The sequence below is a fragment of the Sphaeramia orbicularis genome, chromosome 21, assembly GCF_902148855.1.
Source record: "Sphaeramia orbicularis chromosome 21, fSphaOr1.1, whole genome shotgun sequence".
In the NCBI taxonomy this organism is placed as follows: domain Eukaryota; kingdom Metazoa; phylum Chordata; class Actinopteri; order Kurtiformes; family Apogonidae; genus Sphaeramia; species Sphaeramia orbicularis.
In genome coordinates, this window is record NC_043977.1 from 45,962,632 (window position 1) to 45,969,570 (window position 6,939).

Consider the following 6,939-nt stretch of genomic DNA (forward strand, 5'->3'; position numbering starts at 1 on the left):
ATGGCCAAATTTACTTAATCAAGTGTCCAAAATCTAAAAAGATGGAGAAAAGAAATATGAGTTTGAAGGCAACATAGAATCAGTGATTACAAAATTCTGCATGCACAGAGCAAGGGAGTAGGTTTGATTCTGACATTGGTGGGGCAGAACTCCTGAAAGTTGATGTTTTTTTTGCATTTGCAATCATAATTTCACATCATGTAGAGCTGATCAAACAAGCAAACAATCATAGTCGGTCGGTTCTAGCCATTTGGCACCCTAGGCAAGATAAGAATTTGGTGCCTGCCCCCCTTAAAAAACACACACATGCACACAAACACACACATGCATATGGAGGGGTGCGAAGAGGAGATACATGAAGGATGAAAGGAGATGCACAAATCAGCCAGCAGTAAACCACATAGAAACTTATATCAAACAGCCAAGTAGCAGTAAACTATATCGAAACATATATATAAACCACATAGAAACATATATAAACCAGCTAACCAGCAGTAAACCAGATAGAAACATATATAAACCATATAGAAACATATATAAACCACATATAAACATATATAAACCACATAGAAACATTCATAAACCAGCTAACTAGCAGTAAACCAGATAGAAACATATATAAACCACATAGAAACATATATCTAACAGCCAAGTAGCAGTAAACCATATCGAAACATATATAAACCACATAGAAACATAAACCAGCCAACCAGCAGTAAACCAGATAGAAACATATATAAACCACACAGAAACATATATAAACCACATACAAACATTCATAAACCAGCCAACTAGCAGTAAACCAGATAGAAACATATATAAACCACACAGAAACATGTATAACCCAGTTCAGCAGCAGTAAACCAGACAGAAACATATATAAACCAGATAGAAACAAATATAAACCAGTTCATCAGCAGTAACCCACACACCTTAGCAGATATCTCATATCTTAATTATCTACAGTTCCATTATTAGCCAATTTGCTTCATTTCAGTTCAGCTAGCTGTTGCTAGTAACATCGAACATTTTTTTTAACATTATAAAAGGTTACATACCTCTATAATTGGATTATATTTCTGCCTCTCTTTTCTCTGCTTCTAAACTGTGCAGCTAAGGCCTTGGAAGGCCTTTTCATGGTGATAAATTCTCCAGCCTTTACCTGGATGCTTAGTTCTACACCTGTCTGACTGTCATTCAGCTCCACTCTGTCTCTGTCACTCACACACACAGTGAGCACCGGTCTGGGAGAGCTCACGTTTTGTTTTTTTTCCTCTCATTTCTATATTTTCAAGACAATTAATGAGAAATTATTATGTTATCAGTCATCAACCCATTCCATGAACTGGTGTAACAGGTGTCCTGTCCACCGGCCCTGCACGCACAGACATGCATACACACGCAAACAGACACATGTACAAATGTAAATGACACCGCTGATATTCAAATCCTGACGTGACCCAGGCAGAACAAATGCAAACATGTTGACAACTTACGCTAAGCGGTTGGAGATACGAACTGCCTCCTGTCCGGTCCAACTTTTTTTTTTTTCCTGTCCTGTCCAACTAGGGGGTAACTGTAGCTTTTACAAGTAGATGGAGTAACAGTGGGGACGGTCAATCACATGTACCACAGCAAAACCGCAGAGCCAATTGGAGAGGACCAATAGGATGAGTAATTCTTTGGTTCTGGCAGCCATTGTTCTGCTGAATAATTCTTTGTAATGTTGGTGCTATTGTTTTTAATGGATTATTTATTGTATTTATTGTTGGTTGTTGTCCATGTGAAACTGCTGGCTGTAGAACAAATTGCCCCTTGCGGATAATAAAGTTTACCTTGACCTTGACAGCAGTTGGATTGATAGGGACAAAACAGTAGTGGCTGGATATTGGTAGGGACGTGTCCCTAGCGTCCCTATGCAATTCTACGCCCCTGGCACAGAGGATATACAACTATACTGCACAACTATATGCAAATATGTAAATAATTTGTGTACTGAATGTTTCTGTCTTTCTGCACTTTGTTTTTTGTATTTTTGCTGGTGTAGTTTCCCCACTGTGGGATCAGTAATGTCAAGATGATGTAAAAATGTGGCTTCATCAAGCAGAAAAGAAAAAAAAGAGTCAACATTGAGACAAAAACAACACAAAAACAAGAGGATGTTTCCAGGTTGGACTGGACAAAACAATGAGATAATAATGGTCCTCATGTTGTGCAGAGTGCACATCTTTATCCTCATCTTCCACAGGACAACACTGGCCCGGTCCATGACTTCTACCTTTTCCACCGCCCTTCAACAGGATCATCTGTCCAATCAGTGGGGAGAGTAAGACCATCACACTCAGAAGCCAAACTCACACTAGGAAACATAAAATCACTTACAAAACACACACAACAAGATCTGATAAATGTTTTCTATGAATTTGAATGACTATATGATCAAATGTGTGGACACTGAATCACATCCAGTATTGAGCAAACTCAGCAAAGCTCAGCAAACAGACAAAAATCATCACTCACCTCAGGGAGGACATCCACAGAGTCACCGATGAACTAAAGTCAAAGTCGGAGTTGCTGTCCTCCTGTATGGACGTTGCCCATGAACAATCTTTCTATATTGCTTCACTGCCGAACAGACAGCCGCTTTGGTCTGAAGTCGTGGTTCGTGGCAGGAAAAAAGACACTGACAGCAATATCTCCTCTGTTTGTCTTTCGAGGCCCTGTCACATCTGGACCGACCACCAACCACCATCCCGAGCCAGACCATGATCGGCAGTGACATTGTCGCCTCCTCCTCCACATCAGCTGCCGGAGCTCCCAAGGCTCCTACAGGGCTACCCGGCGGAGTCCCAGGGGTTCCCCCCCCTACGTATCACCGGAACCTCCAGGGCCTCCCAAATCGTGGATAAAGTGGCTTCCCCTCTGGTCTCGACTAGTATCCGGGCGCCGCCTGATGCCTGTGTGGAGCTAACCTCTGTGCGGGCGTGTGGAGGCATCTTTCTGTGATTTCTCACCTGAATCTCTACTGTTACGGTGAACAATTTTGAAGTGCCATCCAACATAAACAAATACCATGTGTTTACATTCAGAACCCGGAGGTAACTCAGGCATCTTCGGAATCTTTTGTCACAACGTTGTAACAGCCACAGTTTCACATGGAACATTACCAGTTGACGCCACACGGTGGCGCGCCCCTTTCGTTTTGTCACTTGGTGCAACAAGTATTACTCTTGTCTCTCTCTTTTTCTTGACTCTTATGACTTCCATAAGGTGGACAGCAGAGAGAGCAACGAGACATGTGCATTTTATTGTTTTACCCTGAATGTTTTAGTGTACGTCGTGAGACCTGGACATATTTGAATAAATGCACCGTGTGGAAATCCCTGCACTTCGTCTCCAGCTTTTCCAGTTTTATTTCTGTTGGAGTTATGCTATTAACATCCGGGGCTAAGCTTCTCTCCCGCTCCACATTACAACGTGCATTGTGGAAAACAGAGGCTCGCGCTGCCGCTGCAGGGTGGTTCACGCAGCCGCCTGCAGTGGTAGCGGCAGCACGACCCTCCGTTTCCCACAATGCACGTCGTGACAAAAAAATTCTGAAGATGCTCGAGTTACCTCTGGGTTCTGAATGTAAACACATGGTATTTGTTTATGGTGGATGACACTTTGAAATTGTTCACCGTAATGCAAGAGATTCAGGTGAGTAATCACAGGATGACTTACAGATTTGTGGTACTTAGGCTATGACTGAGGTTTTACAGATTTGATGAAAAATTGCTCACGAAAGTCTCCGGCACCTTTAAAAATCGATACAAATGTGTAACAATTTCCTTTTTAAACAGCAGAGGGCGTAATCTATGTTTGATTTCACTTATTCGACTTCATACGTCACTACATATTCAACGTCTCTGTCAGGTCTTAGACACCAACGTCACAGGCACGTCCCCGGTGCCATTTTAGTTGGTAAGCGATCAACAGCAAATGCTGTTTAAGAATGGAGGGGAGAGGTAAGGAAATATAATAATGGAGAAGAAAAACAACGAACGGATACTGTATCAAGAGAAACTTAAGAAAAAAATCCAGGGATCAGTACTTTGCTAAATTGGCCTCAAACAACATCATCATATAATCTGAAAAAAAAAAAAAAAAAAAAAAAAAAAAATATATATATATATATATATATATATATATATATATATATACATACATATATATATATACACACACACACACACACACACACACACACACATACACACACACACATATATATATATATATATATATATATATATATATATATATATATATACACACATATATACATATATATATATATATATATATATATATATATATATATATATATATATATATAAACAGCTGGAAAGCCAACACAGCACTGCTGCAGCTGATGCCGTCCATGGACACTAACTATATGGTTTACGGCATAAGTGCTTACACTGTTCAAGAGTTTAAAAATTACAAATCTCTTGAGGCTCATGGACACTTCTCCAATGGCTGGGTGCAGGATCTTTTCTCATTTCAACCGGAGAATTGTGCAAACACAGCTGTCACAGTAAAGGTAAGAAAACCTAGTCAGTGTATCACCTGTAAATGGTGATGACGTTTTGTTTTTTTCCCACATTTGCACTAAAGCATCGTGAAGTGTATGTTCACATGGATACATATGATCCAAAGATAACAAGTCAGTTATATTTTATATCACACAAGAAACAGTCCTTAACTCTCTCATCCGATCTCTGCCATTCAGCTTATCACTTAGCTAACCCTTCAAAATGGCTACAACTACTCAGAATGCAGTAGTTTTTTGCGAGTGTGAAGTCAGGTGTTTACCCTACCTCAGAGAAATAAAAAGAGATTCTCTGTAATTTGTTAAAGTTAAGGGAAAATATATTTTGTAGTTTATATAAGCTTTGTGTGAGTGTGTTTTAAATATACATTCATTGCATAGTTTGTGTTTTACAGTTACACCCTACCTCAGAAATGTGTTTTTTGTCTGAGAAATAATTAAAGGAATCTTTTTCAGTCATAATTTGTCTGCAAGTTCATTCTGTTAAGAAAATTGTTTTGTTAACCTAGTTTCGGAAAGTATCGAATTGGGAGTTGAGTGTATTGTTATATCCCTAATAGCAATGGATAGCTAAATCTGTTGTCCCTGTCAAATAAATAAATGTTAAATAAAATAAAAAGCCCAAAAATGTACAGGACTCAAAGTGCTGTTTTCTCATTGACTTTACAGCTCATTTAAATAAGGAACTTTATGAATTTAATTTAATTTTACTTTATTTCAAAATAATTTCAAGAGTTGATATGGAAATGGTCACATATGGGTAAAGAAAACTTTATCAGAAATGTTAAAATTTGAGGTAGTGATGTATGTGAACTCTCAGTCTGCTCCTGATCAATGACAGGAGATGGCCAGTTGGACACAAACTCTGAAAGTTGGATTAAAGACCACAGGTTTCTGTTTCCGTTGCAGCCTGTTGAACCCAGTTTCTAATTAAAAGCAAATTCATCTTTACCCGACTGCTTGTATTAACGGAAAATGCTGCCACATTCAGTAACACAAAACTGAGAATGTGAGGAGAATCATTCACAACTTTTATCATATTATTTAACACTGAAAAATACATCTAACTGGAAACTTTTCTAGTGGACAAATAGCAATTCTTTTAGTCAATGTGAGCATTTATATCACCAAAATAAATCCCATACAACCGGCACTTTTATCTTTTTACAACCAAGCCTTCTTTTTTGCTCATTTCTACCAGTGACTTCCATCTTGTTTTGTTATAATTGGTGTGAAACAGCAGCATCAAAGTAAACCCGTTGCTTTTCCCTTTTGGTCCCAATCATCTCCTCTATAACATATTCCAGGTCTTTCTGACTGAGGGAGTTATATAGGACATTATCTCAACATCGTCATCCTCTAATATCTAGAGCCAGAAAGTAAACATCTTATAAATCTACAGGTTATTCATGTTTAATCCATCCAACACTCCTCCAATGACCTGTTCAGACATCAGAATCACATTTCAGTAGCTTCAAACACTACTTGGTTGACTGCATGTTTGATGCATGGCCTCGAAACCATGAAAACAGGCTGTTTGGAAAATGTCATATTCTTTCTTTTTTTAATTATGTGCACAAAATGAGACTGTAATGTTTCTCTACAAACATTTATACGACATGTTAGAGTTGGGTTTACAGCATTAATATCATGTCAGTTGAAAATGTACACATCATAAAGTATGCAGCAACAAAAATGATGTGAAAGACACAGCAAAGATGAAAATAACAACAACAAGAAACGATCAGGGAAGATGTGGATGATCTAAACAGTGGTTTTCAACAGCGGGAAGTTTAACGGATGACAGAGGGCGTAACTGAATGAGTCTGATGTGTCTGCTTTTTGTTCGAGTCAGGATGACGTCAAAGCGAGGGGAGTGTTTGGGGACCAGCAGAATCAAAGGTGTGTTAAAGAGTCCGACCATGGAGGGGCCATCCTGCCCCCAGCACCATGAACCACCTGGAGAACCACACAGTGAGGGTTGGTTTAAGGAAGAATAAAGTCATGATAATAGGGTTTTTTCATGCATGACCCAGAAACTGTTTGAAATGACTGATTTTGTGTATTGTTTCTTCCGGTTTACTTGTCAACAGTGGCTGAGGCCATATCGAAGTGTCACTGCTGTGTGCGTCAGTGTACATCGACTAAACAAAGGCAACTATGTTTAAGTTGTCATGGTTTTCCTTCAGATTTAGTTGAGAAGAAGAAATGGGTGGTCGCAATTCATCGAAATGAGGGACCGAACTTCAGAATCCAGTCAGGAAGTACATTCGTATGTAACAGGTGTCCTGACCACCGTCATTTTTGGGGAGAGGATTACCAGGGAAACATCAGTGATACTGTGA